The 20240-nt window shown below is 33.5% G+C and overlaps 1 pseudogene; it reads right to left on the reverse strand.

Moving 5' to 3' along the window:
* Positions 1-19785, reverse strand: part of LOC132528028 (peptidyl-prolyl cis-trans isomerase A-like) — a 37553-nt pseudogene extending 17768 nt beyond the window's left edge.
* Between the last annotated feature and the right edge of the window lie 455 nt (positions 19786-20240).

The raw sequence follows: 20240 nt of genomic DNA on the forward strand, positions 1-20240 counted from the left end.
AGCAATTGCATTCCAGACGTAATTAAGAATAAACTAATGCCTTCAGACATGCTACTTTCTCCATTTCAAATGATCATTTTACAGAAGAATACATTATATTTTTCCATCAGAGTTTGATTTACTACTCATAGCTGAAGAATAAATTTGATCTCTTTTATCTATTGGATATTTCAGAATAAATTCCTACTTTCATTTAAAAATTTAGTAATTTCAAGTTATATTACCTCTTCTTATCAGTTCATGTTCTCCCATTACCTTCAACTCCTCCTAAAAAAAGCATCTAGCAAGTTTTTCATATTGCTTAAACTGATTTTCAAAGATAAGGTAATAGGAACCCAAATGGAAAAACCCATTTTAGCTGCCCTTTAATAACATGCTTCTAAGAGATATATTGGGGGTCTTATAATTCTTAGCTGACTTTACAAAATGGAAAATTCCCCAGATATTATCTTGATATTTCAGGCATTAGTGAAACAGGGAAACAAATGTTTTGTTTTTTAAATCAAACAGAAAAAGTGTTTTTTGGAGAGTACTCAGATGTGACCTCAGAAAAATTTAGTTTAGAGATTTCAAGACTTCATTCTCACTGCCAAGAGTACAGAGACCATATTTTATCCTTCTCACTAATTCTTGAGATACCATGTTTCGTAGTAAATACCTCTCAGAAAATGTCACGGTCACCCTTCCAACTGTTCTCCTTATTGAAAGAACACCGCATCTTCAAATTAACAATTTTGAATAGATAACTTCTAATGGCGTTAAAAATGCTCCCAATTCAACTCTCCAGGGATATTCATTACCACCACATTCCTATTCTCAAACCTGATTCTTTTGGTTAATAGGACTCATAAAAGATCCCACCCAACTATGTATCTTGTGTTTGAACCCCCTTTGTACATCTAATAAATGATGTCCCTAAATATGCTGTGTGAGAGGCAATATACAAATGTCTTTTCCAAGCTTCATGATGTGAAAACCAAAGAATTCCTTTAGAAATACCTGTCCACTCAATGGACTTCACACATTCTATTGTTTTATCTTGATCATGGGTAAGTTTCTTGGAAATCAAGCAGAAATGAATCACCTCTGAAACATCAAATTATCCACTGAAGCCACTGCCACTGCAACTATTTTCTTTTTAAACCAGCTGATTTCACATGTTTTACCTTCTAAATACACACAGGCATTTAAAAATATTTTTGTATATGTTTAAGACAAGTTTATAACCTCCCACATATAGAATACCTGTGTCTACCACATTTTAGTTGAAGTGAATAAACAGTCCAGTCGAAAGACAGTATTTATTTCAACGGAATTAATTTTTAAGCTAATTTTTATTAAGGCATTCAATATTTTATTCAAAGTTCATTTCTAGTGAAATAAAAAGATTGTTCTAGCAATTGGAAGATAAATTTGGTATGTTTAATATTCAATATATTAAGAAATGATTTAATTTTGGAAATTATGTAATTGAGGTACTTGGCTTACTCACATGATATATCCAATCCCTAAGAAATTAAGCAGTGCTTTATCAATAAGAAAAAGAAAAAGAGTGCATTTATGTGAACAGCTGTTCAATTTCCAGATTCACCCTGATTCATCTTTGTTTCAGTTTCTCTCCCCCTCAGCAGCAGTTCTGCAGACAAGCATATGCTGACTTTTGGTAAGGTATAATCAAACCACTTCTGCCTTATATTTTTTAGACCCAATAGGCTTTTATAGGATAGTTTTGATTAAAATATATTAAATTGTTTCATTTCTCAGAGTGGGGTATGACTGGAATCACCTGAGTTCGTGAAAGAGCATGCTGAATCCAGTGAGACACTGCTGCTTTTGAAGGCACATGACGTGATTCCCCCATCACTTCATGTGGCCAGACTGCCACCAAACTAAAACCTGGCAAACTTGTTTTAAATTTCTTGAGAATGCCATGTTCCTTCTGATTGCAAGGCCTTCATGAATCCTATTCCCCCCATCTGAAATTATCCAATCATACCTCTCCAATTCCACTACCTGGAAGACATCTACTCAATTATGTCTAGCCCTACCTCAGTCTCCTTTTCACTGCACCTGGTTATGTGCTTTCCCAAAACACACTAAACTACTCCTTCATAGCAACTGTCACAACTATGATAAATTTGCTTTTACTGTTTTCCTTTTTTCTGTGTCTGCCTTTTTATATACCCGTTAGCTGCCAATAATATTGAACCTGTGTCTGTTTTGTAATCACTTTATTACCAATAAATGGATGTTCCATAAATTTTTAGCAAAAATCCATTCAAATAATACAGATATATTTACAGAAATATTTGGAATGTAGATTCATATTTTTCTTTACCTATCAGAGTGACTTTTTTCAGCAGAATAATTCTAAGAATAGCCTGGAGTAACTATTATTATTATAATTAACAAAATATTTAGTAGGTGCTTACTAGTTAGGATACATTCGGCTGTAAGAAACATGATTAAGAGTTCAAACTTTTACCAATAAGGAAATTTCGGACAAGAAGTCCAGGCATAGGAAGAATCTAGACTTCCTTTAACTCAGTGTTCAATCCAGGTTGTATTCATTTTAGAATTGTAGGTGTTTCCTCAGACTAGACAACTCTGGCAAATCTATGTGTCACTTCCAGAAATGAGAAAGAAAAATTAGAGTAATAGGTTTAATTTGTACACCTCTCTTTGAAGCAGAATGCCAGTGATGTTTCTTAAGTTGGAGTGATACTATATGCCTACAGTTTAATCACTCACTAGCAAGAAGAAAGGGACCACCATGATTAGCTTACCTGGAGCAAAGGATTGTGCCAGTCTCCCCTGAGGCACAAGCCACCAGAAAAGGGATAAAACAAATCAGTTTTCTTTTAGGAAGGAGGAAATGGTTTTGGGGGGATTAAAATTAGGTAGGTAGCAAGAAGTGTCAGAATTAGTGAACAAAAAATGTAAGGTCCTGGGGGAAATAAGTTTTTTAAAAAGTAAAACAATTTCTTCTAGCATTTTACATTTTTGCCAAAGAATACATTAATTTAAAAAGTACATTGTGGTTTTGTTTTTTATTTCCTCCAATACATTACACAATTTTCATCTCGTAACTTGCGTAAGCCATTTTCTTCCTTTTTAAAATGTAAGGTATTATAGGCTTGATGTTTGGACAGGGTTGTGCAAGAAGCAGGGGGCATGACAGGGAAAGTTAACAGAAAAGATGGTCAGTCTGTAAAATTACAAAAGTGAAAAGCAACAATGTGCTCTGTCTATATTATAGAACAAAGTTATGACAATGAAGTATCTTTTGTCTTGGGAAAAATATAGATAGATAGATAAGATAATATATCCAAGAAAAGCATTAAAAAGTAACATGGAATGTGGAAATCTTTCTTTCTTCTAAGATGACTTTAAAATAATCATAAATTTCTTATGATTCCAAAATAAGGGTTCTAATTTTTTTCTTTTCCTTTTTCTTTAAATGAGCTGATATTCTACTAATGAATTTAGTTGAAATTAGATGGAAAGTTCAATTAACATGTATTCCTTGTAGTCAAGAATATTATGAAAGCATCCTAGCATGATACTAAAACCTCAATATATACAAGCAGGGAAGTTAATCACCGTCATTACCATTTATATCTCATTCTGATAACTGCTGAGTCTTGCAGCAGTAAATTACACAGATGCTGTAAAACAGCAAAAAACAACATTATGTCCAGCAGAGAACTCAAAATACCATATACAGTATCAGCCTTAGATTAAATGATTATTTATGTAAAAATAAAGAAAAATAACACTAAGTGACACTGGTTTTATCATGGCAAAGGAGATTTCAAAAAGCTTACTAGTTTGATGCTGGGTAGAAGTAGCCTGCTTTGCTAGTATTACAATTGCTCTGACCATAGTTAATCATTGATTATTCACGAAAACATACCCACTATGGGCACTGTCCAGGCCCCTTTGCTTATACTTTATTGCTCTCTTCCTAACTTTTGATCATTTCAACCCTCATTAGCATATCACCTAAAGGATAACAGAGGGAATGAGGCCTCACAAATAAATCAGTCAAAGTGACTCTGATAGAGGAAAGCACTGAAGACTTTAGCTGCATATCAACTATTAATTATAGCATAACATTCAGAATATATTACTGAAAGAGTTAAAATTTCAAACGTATCAATAAAGTCAAGCATAAATTATTTGAATAGCATATTTCCCTTGAAAATTTCAAAACATTTAACAGAATGATAAAGTAACAGGAACACCGCACTACAAGACATCAGAGGAGTCTCCTATAAAAATGGTGTCTTGATTCTCAAGTCAATTCTCTATCATGTTATTCCTAAATTTTAGGGCACAAAGAAAAAAATATGTTCATGTTTAGCAGCTTTATTGAGATATAATTGAGGTAAAATGCTTTGTATCTGTTTAAGTTTTCACATGTGTGTATTATCACCACTAACATGGTAATGAATACATCCATCACCCTAAGTTTCCTATGAATTTTAGAATCAGCTCTTCCAATTTCCCAACAAAATCCATTAGAATTTTGATAAGGATTAAATTGAATCTGTAGATCACTCTGGGAGAATATGCCATCTTAACAATATTTAAGTCTTCTGATCCATGAATACAGTATCTTTCCATTTATTTAGATCTTTAATTTCTGTCAGCAGTGTTTTATAGTTTGTGTATACAAGGTTTATACTTCCTGGGTTAAATTTATTCTTAAGGGTTTTATTCTTTTTGATGCTATTGTAAAAGGCATTGGTTTTAAATTTTCTTTTCAGATTGTTCATTGCTAGTGTATAGAAATACAACTGATTTATGTATGTTGACCTTATACCCAGCAACTTTGTTGGATTTACTTATTAATTCTAGTAGTTTTTCATGGATTCTTTAGGATTTTCTATATGTAGGTCATGTTATCTGAAAATAAAGATAGTTTTACATCTTCCTTTCCAGTTGGGATGTCTTTATTTTTTTTTTCTAGCCTGATTGCTTTGGATGGAAATTCCAGTGCAATGTTGCATATCAGAGGTGAAAGTAGGCATCCTTGTCTTCCTAATCTTATGGGGATAGCTTTCAGTTTTTCACCATTGAGTAGCTGTGGATTTTTCATAAAAATTCTGTCATGTTGAGAAATTCTCTTTTATTCCCAGCTTTCTGAGTGTTTTGATTTTTTTTTTAATTTTATATGTCATGAAAGTGTAAGATTTGGTAAATGCCTTTTCCGTATCAGTTGAGATGGTCATGCATTTTTTTTTCATTCCTTTATTCTACATTGATTATTTTTCATACTATGAACTACCCTGGCATTCTTGGAATAAGTTCCACTTGGTCATAGTATATGTAATTCTTATAATATGCTGCTGGATTTGGTTTGCTAGCATTTCACTGAGGACTTTTGCATCTATATTCATAAAAGATACTGAAAAGATAAAGAAAAGAGATTTATTTTCTTGTAATGCCTTCAATAATGGCTGCTTATAATCACTTCATTATCACATTAATGAGATAGTGTTCTTTCCTACTTTTTGCTAGCTTTTGAGCAGTATGGCTAATTCCTCTTTAAATGTTGGGTAGAATTAACTAGTGAAGGCAGCTCACTCTGGGCTTTTCTTCGTTGGGAGGTTTTTGATTATTTATTCAATCTTTTCTCTTATTATACATCCATTCAGACTTTCTAATTTTTATTGAGTCAGTTTCAGTATTCGTTGTGGTTCTAGGAATAAGTCTGTTTCATGTTGGCTAATTTACTGGAATATAATTTTGACAATACTATCTACAAATCCTTTTCTTTAAATTTATGTAAGGCTATTAGTAATGTCCCCAACTTTATTTCTGATTTTAGTATTTTGAGTTTTACCTCTTTTGTTCTCTGTCAGTCTAGCTAAAAATTATCAATTTTTTTATGTCTTCAAAGAACTAACTTTTGGTTGTGTTGATACTTCTATAGTCTTTATATTCTCTATTTCATTGATCTCCATCTTTATTTTATTCTGCTTGCCTTCTGTTTATAGTTTGCTCTTCTTTTTCTATTTCCTTTGGTTGGGAAGTTAGATTACTGATTTGATATCTTCCTTTTTAATGTAGGCATTTATTACTATAAATTTCCCTCTAAGCAAGGTTTTCACTGCATCCCATAAGTTTTGGTATGTTATGTTTATTTTCACTCATGTCATCTAATTTCCCTTGTGATTTCTTCTTTGATACTTTGGTTGTCTGAGTGTTTTTTAAATTATTACTTTCCACAGATTTGTAAATTTTCCAGGTTTCCTTCTGTTACCAATTTCTAGCTTCATTCCATTGTGGTTGGAAAAGAAACTTTGTATGATGTTAGTCTTTTATTATTTAATTTATTGATACTTGTCTTGTGACTTAATATATGGTCTATCCTAGATAATGTTTCATGTGTACTTGGGAAGAATACGTAATCTTCTGTTGTTTGGTAGAGTGCTCCATATATGTGTTAGGTGTATTTGGTTTATAGTGTTGTTCAAGTTTTCTGTTTTCTAGTTGCTATTTTGTCTAGTTGTTTCATCCATTATTGAAAGTGGGCTCCAATAAAACAATTTATTTATCCCTTCAATTTCATCAATTTTTATTTCATATATTTGGAGACTGTGTTGTTAGATGTGTATATTTTATAATTATTAATAGTTCTAGATGGATTAATTCTATCAAGTTTGTCTCTTGTAAAAATTTTTGCTTTAAATATACAAATATATTTTGTATATTACATGGAATGTCTTTTTCCATACTTTATTTCCAAAGTATTTATATTTCATTCTTAAGTGGATGTCTTAGAAATAGCAATAGTTGAATTATGTTTTGTTTTGTTTTTCTTTCTATTCTGTCAACTTCTGCCTTTTAAGGGGAGAATTTATTTACATTTAATGTGACTATTGATAAGGAAACACTTCTACAATTTTACTATTTGTTTTCTATATATTTATGTCTTTTGTGGTTGCTAATCAACTTCTCTCTTGTTTTTGTTTAATTGCTCTTTTTGTGCACACCATCTTGATTCCTTTATTTCTTTTACTGTGTAGTCTTTAGTTATTTTCTTAGTGGTTACCCTGGGGGTTGTAATTACCTTAAATTATAATAATCTTGCTTAAATTAATAACAAATTAGTTTCAATAGTATACAAAAACTTGCTCATATATAGTTTCATACTCCCCCACGCACACTATATTTTTATTGTCACAAGTTACACCTTTATAGATTGTAAGCCCTTTGAAGTCATTTTAGAGTTAATATTTTATGCATCTGTCTTTTAGATCATATATTTAAAAAAGAGAAATTACAAACCAAAGACCTAATAATACTGGCTTTTATATTTACCTATGGAGTTATCTTTTCTGGTACTCTTTATTTCTTCATATGATTTCAAATTACTCCCTACTGTCCTTTCATTTCAACCTGAAGGATTCTCTTTGGCATTTCTCATAAGGAAGGCCTACTAGCAATGTGTTCTCTCTCTTTTTGTTTAGCTAGGAAAGTCCTTTGTCAGGACTTTAAAGATGTCATCTGCTATTTCTTCAGGACAAAGGTGGAAACATAGGGTCTGTCAGGTCTTTTCTGAGCATGTGTCCAGATTTATGCATGGCCTTCTACATTCCACACAACATGTGGGGGCTTTTCAAAGCCCAGTTCCTCCATAAATCTCCTTTCCAAGCCTCCTCCTATTCAAACTTTTTGTTCTGGCTGTTGTTTGCCCCAAATGTTACCAAACCCCATGTGTTATTGCCTAATTTCATTTGTCTTTAAATGCTTTCAACACACACTGCCCTGGAAATGATTTCAGTTCTGGGGAAGGTCCAAGGTAGACAAAATGAAGGCAAACCCTTCAGGGATCCTTCAGGGAACCAATAGACAGGTCGTAAGATACAATCACAATAAAGATTTGGAGAAAAAGGTCAGTTACTCCCTCTGTAAGAGCAACCAGTACCAGGAATGGAGGCTGCCATCTTCAAGGTTTCCCCAAGCTGAGGAGTGAGAGATGATAATAGAGTATCTTAAAATCATAGAGCTCTCATCAAAATCCTGCTGTTTTATTGTTTCTTTGTTAAGCATCCTCTTGATTGTGTTAAGTTTTTGATTAAATGCTAGAATTGAAAAACAGTTTATTCTGACAGTTTTGCAAGCTTATTCATTGCTTATTTGGAGGCAAGGAGTTTTAGAATTCCCAACTCTATCATTTTCACTGATCTAACTCTAATCATGCCATTTTTTAAATAGTGAATATTTCTTCCTTTTAAGCCTTTATGTTTTACTTATTTTTCTTGCCTCATTGCAATGGTTACAACTTCTATTACAATGTAGTATAAAAGTGGTGATAGAGGTTATCATTATCATGTGAACAGGGAAAATTTAATTTGTTTACTTTTTAAAATAGCTTTATTTAAGAATAATTTGTATACTATAAAATTCACATTCAATTGTACAATGCAATGGCTTTCTGTAAATTTGCAGAACTGTGCAACCATAACCATATTCCAACTTTAGAACATTTCCATTGACCCAAAAAGATCCCTCCACCCATTTTCAGTTACTCTCCATTCCCATCCACAGCCACAGGCAAACACTAATCTATGGTGTGTCTCTACAGATTGCCTTTATTGGACATTGCATATTAAGAAATCATACCATATGTCATATTTTGTACCTGACTTCTTTCAGTTAGCATAATGTTTTTGAAGTTCATCCACCATGTGGAATACATCAGTAGTAGTATCCCATTTTGTTTATCCATTCACCAACTGATACACATTTGGATTGTTTTCAGTTTCAGATTATTATAAATAATGTTGCTATAAAAATTAATATATAAGAATTTGTGTTAATATATGCCTTAATTTCTCTTGGAGAGATACCTAGTTGTAGAATTGCTGGCTTATATGACAAATTTATATTTACCTTCCCATGAAACTGCCAAATTGTGCTCCAAAGTGGCTGACACATTTGACATTCCCGTAAGAAAGGATGAGAATTCTAGTTTCTTCATAATCTGGCCAGTATTTGCTTGTGAAATGGTATCTCATTGTGGTTTTAGTTTCCATTTCCCTAATAACTAATGATGCTGACCATTTTTATGTCCTCGTTTACCATTTGAATACCTTTGCTGGTGAAATGTCTAATAAAATGTTTGAATTTTTAAATCTTTACATTTTTAATTGGGTTGTTATATTGAATTGTAAGGTTATTTAAATTTCTGAGATACACATACTTTATCAGACATATGATTTGTAATTATTTTCTCAAAGTCTCTGGCTTGTCTTTTCATTGACTCACTGGTATCTTTTGAAGTGTGAAAGTTTTTAATCCCATGAAGTCCAATTTAATTTTTTTCTTTATGGATTATAGTTTTGTTGTTGCGATTAAGACATATTTGCCCACTTTAAGTTCACAGAAATTACTCCCGTGTTTACTGTCAAGAATTTTATGGTTTTAGCTCTTACGTTTAGTTCTATCATCCATTTTAGTTAATTTTTATGTATGCTGAATTCATTACTCTGCATGTGGTTATCTGATTGTCTCAGATAACACCTCCATAGAATTGCCTTGGCATCACTGGGAAACATCTTTAATCACCTTTAGAGTAATCAAGCACATATTTTTGTTGTGGTTATTGATGTTGTTATTAGAATTACTCTTATTATGATTACACCCAGCTTCTGCTAGCATGTAGTATCCTACCTTATGTCAGCACAGGGACCTTACACAGACTCATTAGTGTTGTCACCTGTGGTTTCTATTTCAAATGCACAAAGCCATTCAAACACCTAAGTCACCTACCCAATTTCTTTTCCAGAGCTAGAATAATCTTTGATTTATAATTCTTTTATAATCAAAAGTTATTCATCTGACACAAACACTATTCCCTAAGTATTTAAACTTGTTTTATACATTCAAATTATAAATGGTGAAATAAATACCCAAATTATGTACATGCCAGTACACACACACACACACACACACACACACACACACACACCTTACGGCTACATACTGGATACACAGCAGGATATACTGCTCTGTATCCTGATATTCTTTTCTCTCAAAAATAAAGTATGAATGTATTTCCATGTAACTGGTATTCATAGACATCATTTTTTGTGGCTTTGCAGTGTTCTATAATGTGTAGCTTGCAATATAATTTTATTAATTTTCTATTATAGGGTATTTCTCTGGCATCAGTGTCTACATGCCACTCTTTTAAAATAGATTACATTCTGATATCTCTTCAATCTTCAGTTCAATATCCCAGATATAATTTCATAAAGCCTAAAAATTTGAACAGAATGCCTTTACCTTGCTACTCTTTTATAATTGCTTTACCTATCTTGAGATTCAATTATCATATTTTCTTGTATTCAGGACAAGTTGACCAAGCTACTACCTAAATTGTCAATTGATAACTCAGAAATAATGGAGTATGCATCAGTCAGTTCATACCTATCTTATACATTTTTTTTTTTTTTTTTCTGTACGCGGGCCTCTCACTGTTGTGGTCTCTCCCATTGCAGAGCACAGGCTCCGGACGCGCAGGCTCAGCGGCCATGGCTCACGGGCCCAGCCGCTCCGCGGCATGTGGGATCTTCCCGGACCGGGGCACGAACCGGGGTCCCCTGCAATGGCAGGCGGACTCTCAACCACTGTGCCACCAGGGAAGCCCTCTTATACATTTTTAAAGTGATCTTTTTTATGGGGGGACTGAAAAGCGACATCTTAGAATACTAGAAGTAACTTGTGTTAGTATTACTATGGCTCTGATGTATTCAACAGTTTTCAGAGTAAATTCTTACCTACTCTATGTCTCAAGCTTTGACACATAGGCACTAGTCAAAATGGATTGGTTACTATCTAGTCTCATAAGCTCATATGAGTTACACATTATGGATCATGTGTAGAAATGTATACAATAAATATCTGAATCTCATAGTTTGTTGAATAATTAGGCAGTGTGGATTCAACCTCAACAGATAGCTATAGTTTCAAATGTCCTTCAAAACTTACTTTTCAAAAGAAGAAATGTGTATTTGCACACACATGTGTGTACGTTTATCATATGCACATACACAGAATGACAGGATGACAATGAGAACCAGTCACAATTTTAATTTCTTCAAGACTACTCACTGGATTTTAGAAAGGTAAGGCAGGTCAGCTGTTACCAGACATTTAAAAAACACTTGAATGACATTAGTTTTAAAGAACGTTATAAAAGTGTCTTCTTGGGTAGATAAGAAGCAGCTTATCACATTAAAGCCCTGAGAATTTTGCAGAGCTGGGTATTTCTCTATGTTAGTGACTATACAAAGTAACAATTATACAATTATAACACCCAGATCACCGCATCAAAATTTTTCGTTTTATGTCAGTGTTTTCACTCTTTCTCTGTTCATTTCTGGTTGCCTTAGAAGAGAACAGTTATTCTTTGTCAGGTTGAGGGCATTCAAGTGAACCAAAAGGTCAATCTAATTAAAAAGGGAAAGAACTTCAAACCACGGGGGGGAAAAAGATCCAGCTAAATGCCAAGGAATTTATATTACTGAATGCATGAGGTAAACAGTCAAACAATGAGATGAATGCACAAAGGTGTCAAAGAGAAAAAAACAGTGGAGTCTCTGACCTTTAAATTAGTATTAGTTTTTGTAAATTAAATGATATTTATTCCTTGAAAGAGAAACACTGCACATTAGAAACATTTAAAAATACAATTAATTGTTACCATGTCTTAGTTTTGGAAAGCTTTATTTTCCTCCAATGATTCACAACAACATTTATAAACTATTGACTAGAGAAACTAGATTAAAAGGTAGCAACTTATCTGAATGATTCTTCCCAAGGATACTGTTAATAATTTTAATTTTTAGTCTTTGCAAAAGCTATCCATCATTTGGAACTGCCCCCCCAACCAAAGTATTGTTCAAAACACATTGATAAAGTTTAGTTAAACCTTTACAAGAATAGATTTTAAACCCTGTGGTATTAATGGTTTGCAAAGCAAAATAGAGAAAATACTATATATGGACCCTTTCACTTTATTTTTTTTCCCCCAAGCCATTTTTTTAACCAACGTGGAGCCATTCGGTAGTGAGTATATAGTACAGATTTAAAAGTTCAATAAAGGATGAGGGTGCATTAACTAAATTATTAGTTTGACTACATTGAAGTCTGTCACCAAGTGCTTTTAATGCATTTTAACCATTTAGTTAGATGTTTCATAGCAGAAGTCTATTAACAATCACTAGTTCACCAAGGATTTTTGTATCATGGTGGATTGGAAGTGAGACATTCCATTAATAATTCCATCTCTTGTTAAATCTACTGGACCAAGCATACAATACCTTAGATCAATCTTATCATCAACCTTTTTTTTTTTTTGGCTTATATTTTAGAAAATCAGGAAAAATAAGTTAATGTCTCTGCAATTGATCATCTCTGGTATTACCTGGCTTACCAATAACCTAAAATGTCCTTTATGTTTTCCTTAGCTAAATCATTTCTATTTGAAAGAAAACTGAGGATCCATTTTCCAGGTAGTAGCTTTAGGCTCCTGAACAGATTCTGAGGCAAAACATTTCTCCTATTGCTTTTATCCTTTTCCTTAATGGTTAATTTTGACTGTAATTGTCCTAATTTCCTAGGCTAATACCTTAGTTCCCCACTATGACTGGCACTCAAGCCCTTAGCACTGCACACTTGGTTAGACCCTGGCAAACTAGGTAGGTCTTGCCAGGTTCCTTTGCTCCAGTAACTCACGCACCTGCACCTCCCTATTTCTTATGCAAACATCTCTCAGAATCCTGGGTGCTGCTCACCGAGTTGTTCAATGTTTGATAGAACCATGGATTTGCCTCTGCTCTGACTCACACCCCGGATAAATCCTAAAAGTTTTATGATTGCTTGAATTACAATGGAACCCACTTTATCTCTTAGTTATTTGTGCCTTGGAGCTACTGATCACCAGTAAGAACAAGCCTCTGTAGTGGGATTAATTAGTGCCAAACCAACCACGTATTTAGGGAGTGGGTTTTGGCCTAGTTCTATCATATCACTTTCCCTCTGGGTTGGTAAGTATTGTCAAAGTGTTAGCATATCTTCTGATGATGATTTCAGTTTTAAGGCATAACCAACTCATTTTCACTAAAAATAGAAAATCAATCATAATGTGATTAACTGTGTGTCTGCATTTAGACCTTGTCAGTTACTCTCTGCACTATACACCTTATGTGAAAACATTTCTGAGGGGGCATTTTTCACAGAACTTACTATCTTTCATGCCAACGAACAAAATCAAATTCAGAGAATTCAAAAATAATTTGAACAGTGATATATTGACCATGTTCCTTTTTTTATTTTGGAATTAAATCCCTTTATCTTTGATAACATATTATAAAGTTGAGGACGTGTAATTTTCAAAGGTAGAACTATGTCTGTAAAACTATATTATATATAAGCTAATGCAAGCATGGGAAAACATGATAAACTGGCTGTATCTCAGTAAAGTTCTCACATACAGAATACTTTCTTTTAATGGAAATCTGTTGATATTTGCTTGTCAAGCCCCAACCTCTGGAGAGCTTCTAGAGCCAGTTTTTTTGCTGTGAAAGTAGTGTGAGATTTAGATTTCCTTTCTGAACAGGATTAAGTTAGTGTAGGCCTCAAAAAAAAAAAAAGCAAAATAAATAAGGAGGCAGAATCTCTGGGTCTGATTTATGGTAAAGTAGAATGATATATACATATATATATATATTTTATACCAGAGTACCTGTGTAGTGATTTTCTATAAATCTTTATTGATGGTCTAAGGATTCACTATGACTTGTGAACTGTAAAACTGTCCTAGAGAATTAAAAGCCTTGATGACTTGGAACATAATGTTACTCTATCTCCACTCACTGTGGCATGTCTTATGATCCTTCCTCACAGAAATTCTTATGGAATATAATAGTATTCCCTGACTACAATTCACAATGCAAGTAGAGATATGAAACCATGATGTTAAGATAAGAATATATCAATAGTTTTAATTTTTCAAGAGATGCTAATTTTTGGAAGGATTCTGAACATGAAGCAGGAATACAAGGATGCAAAGTATCAACTTCCCTTGAATATTTTCTCTCATGTTTTATCTCCAATACCACACACACATTAGGTAGCCAATGTTTATTTTTTGTGTGAAATGATTGTTAATGTTTTCATCTGGTCCACAGACTTAATGCTGTCAAGCTCCAGACTTGACTACTCTTGGAAAGTTGACTCACATTGTTAGTAAACAGAAGCTAAAATGTGTAACAGTGGTGATTTTTACCTTAAAATCTACCTCCTGAAGAGCACTAACATTCTGTTTAGACAAGGCACTGGGAGAACCAAATTATAATTTGTCAATCTCTTGGTAAGTATGGGCCAGAGTAGGGAGAATTGGTACTTTAGTGCACCAAACTTGCATACATCAGTGCCATTTGGAATGTGTTTCTGATACAAGATACTATTGACTCTTGGGGTATAGAACCCTCAGTTATGGGCAGTTTGGGAAAGCACTCCTAAGGACACTTTTTCAAAGTCTTTTTTTTCCCCTAAGCTTCTACACCATCATGCTTCTCCCCCCACTTTATTTATTGATATGTATTCTTTCTTTACATGTATTAATAACTTTAAGATTGGACCCAAGTCTTTCCCTATCTTGGCACTATTTAGCCTCCTAAGGAAGTTGCCTCTCCCTATGATTATCATTTATTGTGATTACAATTTAATTCATATATCCATTATACTGATGGTCTCCATATCACCTTACTGCCACCCTACATCTATAATTTTGTGCCTAAACATATGCATTGTGTTAAACATATGCACTGTTTAACATGTGCATGTTAAACATATGCATATGCATCTGATATCATGATTTCTTACCCCAGACAATTAATTCTAAGCTCAAAGCAGGAAAGAGTAGCAAAAATTTCCTATTTTTCTCACTTCTGTTCCATAAACAAGATGAGGATATTTAACACTAAAACATTAATTGTTGATAAAAACATCGCTTTATATCTATAGGAAGCTACCATGTAACATTAAACATTTTAAAAAGTTGTACTTACATTTCTTCCTGAACTTCCTTTGCTTAATACACACACAGAAACCCTCAAGAGACCCAAAATTTTTTCCTCACTTCTTAAGATCTGATTTTTCTTTACTATTTATTTACATTTATATGTCTACTACAAACTGTGTCACACAGTGGGTGTGTTTTACAGTTATATGAGAGACTGACATTTTACAAATGGAGAAACTAAGGCACAGTAGAATTGAAGAACCTTTTAGGGTTGACAATATGCCAATAGTACAAGAGTAACATATTTATTTGTGTTACTCCAAGGTTATAGTTTATTAAAATCATAGAGCTCTAGAAGTATATTCTCTAATTTCTAGAATGATATATCTAACTTTTCTTTTTCAACCTCTACCTAGTTCTCAACCTATAGAAATATTTTGGAAATGCCTTAATAGATAATAAGGAATTGTCACGTTTTATACTCCTAGACCTGCTATTTCTTTGGAATTTTAACTAACCTACCATCCTTGCTTATTTTTCTTGCCATAAGTTCTTCAAATAACAGTCAGTCTTTGGCTTTACTTATTGTCGTTCACAGTGAATCATGTTTGCAATGACCTTAGAGCTTTTTTGAGGGATACCATTCTAGACATACAGAAACTGCAAAACTGAGGTCAAGCTCTCTGGGATCTCCAGATAAAAAGACTGTAGATCCACATGTCTCTTCACTAAAATGTGCACCAGTTTCTAAACCCCCTTCCGAGTTTTTCACAAGTGATGGGGCATAGGGCTGATTATTACTACTTTAAGAAGAGGAAAATAATATTGCATTTTCCATGGGCCTGTAAATCAGAATTCTAAATGTACTAAGGACTAGTTTTATCCCTATCATGGCAAATACATAATACACTGAAACCAGCATACATTACTTCATTTATGTTATGGGTAGCATAAAATTATTACTATTATAATACTAATATCCTTTCAAAGCATACACTGAATGATATACTAGCTTCCTGAATTTCCCTGAAAATGGTATATATAATTTAAAATTATATAATTTAAAATTCTATACAATAAGCTTACTTTATTGATACTAGCACTTAAAGATCACTCAATCTAATGATTATAGACATTTCTGAAAGGTAGAAAAAAGTATTTTTAAACAAAGAAATAGGAAGAAATATATAAAATGTTTCATTTCAAACTTGCATTTTTTTTCTAAGTATGTTTCCTTTTAGGAAAGCAGCAAATACTGAAAAAGATGAGAGTATCCATAGCATTCAGACATTTAATAACTTACTTTGATTTAAAGAATTAATACTGGCATTGTGCTAATAAAGAGTCACATTGTACTGCATGTATATATTTTCCTTTGTTTGTCAAAGATACTTTTTAAAAGATAGACAATATGACTTAGCTATAAAACTAATTTGGTATAATGAGAAAACAAAGGTAATCTATTTTCCATTGATATTTAATGTGTAACAAATATTAAGGTAATATCATTAGTGCTGACAATTAATATATTATTATGTTATTCTGGCCTTTTAGAAAAGAATAACAATCTGGGACTTCTCTTGTGGTCCAGTGGTTAAAAATCTGCCTTCCAATGCAGGGGACGCAGGCTCGATCCCTGGTCTGGGAATTAAGATCCCACATGCCACAGGGCAATCAAGCCTGCGTGCGCTACAGCTCGCGTGCCACAACAAGAGAGCCTGAGCGCCCCAGCTACTGAGCCCCTTCTCCCTGGAGCCTGTGCGCTGCAATAAAGAGCCTGCATGCCGCAGCGAAGATCCCACATGCCACAACTAAGACCAGACACAGCCAAATAAATAAATAAATGAATATATAAATAAAACTTTAAAGAAAGAATAACAATCTAAAACTTTCACAATATTGCACTAAATTAGTGACTTAAAACATCTTAAAGGTTTAAGTTATGACTGTCATATTTCTAGGCAAGACATTATAGATAGAGGATGGCAAAGAGTAATCCAAGCTTCTGTAGAATAATCCATAATTTCTATACATCTATAGGAATCTTAAAGTATTCTGACTGGGGAAAAACCCAGCTAAATCTCTTAAAAATTAATAATATATATTAATTGACTTCAAAGAATGGCTTTTTTAAAAAAATGCCTTTGTAATTCAATCAAAATGATAAGAAATGTGACAGATAAATAGTTGTACACATAAAAATAGTTGTGCACATAAAAAAGTGAATTTTCAATTGTTCTTTAGTATGTGAGACATTCAAGAGATTTTTATAACGATGATTAACATAATTGGCAAGTTCCAATTTCTCTGTTTGCAAACAAGCAGCTTGCATTTTGAATTAGAGATGTTGGTAGAGAAATAACAGTTTTGACTATGAAAATCTGCTAATTAGAGCTGCTGCTTCATGCTCAATGCATAGAAATTGCATAACTACTGCAGTGAATTGATATTCTCATACCACAGAACTTCACAAAGATATCAAAGAATGTAATTCATAACTTAGTACTTCTTAAACAACTACTACTGAATGAAGAAAACAGCTGAACAAGATAACAGAAATGTTGTTAGGAATATATACGAAGAATGAAAAACTAGGTGTTTTTAATTTATGATAAAAATTTCAAGTGCATAAGGTTTCTTCTCCTAGATATATAGAATTAATAATCAATACAAGGGTAATATTTTTAAAAAGTAATCCTGTACCATACCAGAAATAGGTATAAACTATTAAATGATAAATGGAAATATTAACATAAAACTCTGGTTAGGGTGAAAGTACATATTATATCTATGAGTGTATTAGAAAAACTATCTACAGAAATTAGCTGCTGTAACACCTGTGCTAGTATTAACACCTGCACTTAGTATAGGGATATATGACTATATAACAATATATAACTATCTTCTACAGGATAATATTAACTTTAGTTTTCTATATATAATATCAATAGCAGTTAATATTTTAGTTATAATAACATCATCATCAAAATAGTTAACAACATAGATTGAATCATTTATCATAAAAACAATAAGATGTAAAAACTATTATTATCCCTAATTAATATAAGAGTAAACTGAGACATAGAGACATTTAGCAAGTTGATCAGTGTCACAGAACTAATAAGTGATAGACCCAAGGTATGAATTTGGCAGTTTAGAGCCATAAAAGACCTAATACAAATGATTTAGCACAAATTCCCATTATTTGAAATAGCAGCTGTAGCAAGGCAAAGAATATGCTAGTGGCCCCTTTTGTTTCCCCCTTAGTTAGGGACTTTTGCAGTCAACTATAAACTTAAATGGAAAGGTAAAGAAAAAAAAAAAAAACAAGACTTTGCTTAAAAGTCACATATCATTGAGTACAGATTTCTGCTTTCACGTATGGTTAATGAAGAATTATCTTGCTTCAGACAAACAGCGTACTATCCTGCAAAAATAGACTTTTAAGAGTAATAATCAAATCTAGTAAACAACGGAGTAACAGCTTTGTAACGCTGAAATAAAATCGCTGCAAGTATGGAATTCACAGCCAGTAAAAATATCCTTGAAAAGTAAAAACTAAATAAAAATATTTTTAGATGATTAAAAACTGAGATAATTCACTACCAGAAACCTGATACTACACAAATACTAAATCAATGTCTTCACACAGATGAGCAATGATCCCAGAGTGAGGTATACAAGTGCAGGAAAGTAAATAAAGAGCAAAGAAAATACTATAAATAACAAATATAACAATGTTTTAAATATATGCATAATTTAATGCATGGCAAAAATAGCAAAAAGAGAAAGTCAGGGTAAACGGAGTTAAAATGTTCCAAGGCCATCTGATAAATGGTGTCATTACATTATTATAAGTCAAGGATGCATATTATAATATATGGGGTAACCACGACAGTATGCATTCTGCTAGAATACCATTAGCAAGACCTCTTACACCCTAGATATAGACTATCCTAGCTCAGTTTACTCAGCTGTAAAGGAAGATAGATGACAGAAGACGAAGGATACCAATGGGCAGCATCAATAGTGCCTCTTTGGTGGGAATTTTTGCAAAAATTCAGGGACAATTCTTTGGCCTACCAAGTGAAGACTTAGGTTTGAGGCAACACATTGGAGTATGGAAACAACTTTATCTCAGAGGTTGTAGGCTCCATATAAGAAGCCTTGGGCATAATTCCATATCCCTGCAAAAACACAAAACAAAGCAAAGCAAACAAAAAACCCTCTTTACAAGTAATTCAACACACAAGGAATATCGAAGCTCTGTCTTCCAACCTGATATTTATAAATTAATCCATCTTCCCCAAACCCTAGTCCAGCTACCGGAGGTTTACTAAATAGTCTGCAAACTGAAATACTGCTATCATAGGGCTCTGCTAAGTGAAAAAACAGCTAAGTGAAAGTTAACTCAAGGTCAATTTCCCATATAAAAAGAAAGTTTTGTTAACTCAGTACTCACAACTATGGAAAAAATAATAACAAGATGAAAATTAAAATTCACAATCCATGGAGAAGACAACACAGAGAGAAAAAGAGGGGAAAAAACCCAGTGGGACAAAGAATAAACAAATCCTAAGATACTACATATAAACCCAAATTAATAAGTAATTGGGTTAAATGCAAATAGGCTAAATGTTTAGGTAAAACTTGTAGAGTGAGTTCGAAAATAACAATACCTGTCGGTTACAGATCAAGATGGCACAGTAATAGGACATGGAACTCACCTCAACCTCCATCCCCCGAACACATCAAAATACATCTACGTATGGAACAATTCTCACTGAAAACAAACTGGCAGAAGGACCCCTGCACAACCAAGGCTATAACAAAGATGCACACGTAGTTGGGCAGGAAGAGAAGAAAAGCCATCAGGTCAGGAACTGTGCCTCTGGGTGGGGACTCAGAGGAAGAGGGAGATTACAGGGGTGGACATCTCCCTGGGAAGTGAGCAGTTCAAGCCAAAGATTAGAAACTCCAAACACAGGGTCCTATGTGGGGGAGACAGCCCCCTTGTCTGGTTAGAGGATCACTGGGACTAACAGAAGGGGAAGCCTGGACTCTGCTCATGAGGAGTACACACACACAGACTTGCCCCTGAGGCAAGGTGGAGAGAGATCTGCTCTAGTGCTGGCAGGGTTTCCTGTGACTGTCTCCTGGCTTGCCCCAGCCCAAGGCAAGCAAATGCTCTAGA

The sequence above is a fragment of the Lagenorhynchus albirostris genome, chromosome 1 (assembly GCF_949774975.1).
Source record: "Lagenorhynchus albirostris chromosome 1, mLagAlb1.1, whole genome shotgun sequence".
In the NCBI taxonomy this organism is placed as follows: Eukaryota; Metazoa; Chordata; class Mammalia; order Artiodactyla; family Delphinidae; genus Lagenorhynchus; species Lagenorhynchus albirostris.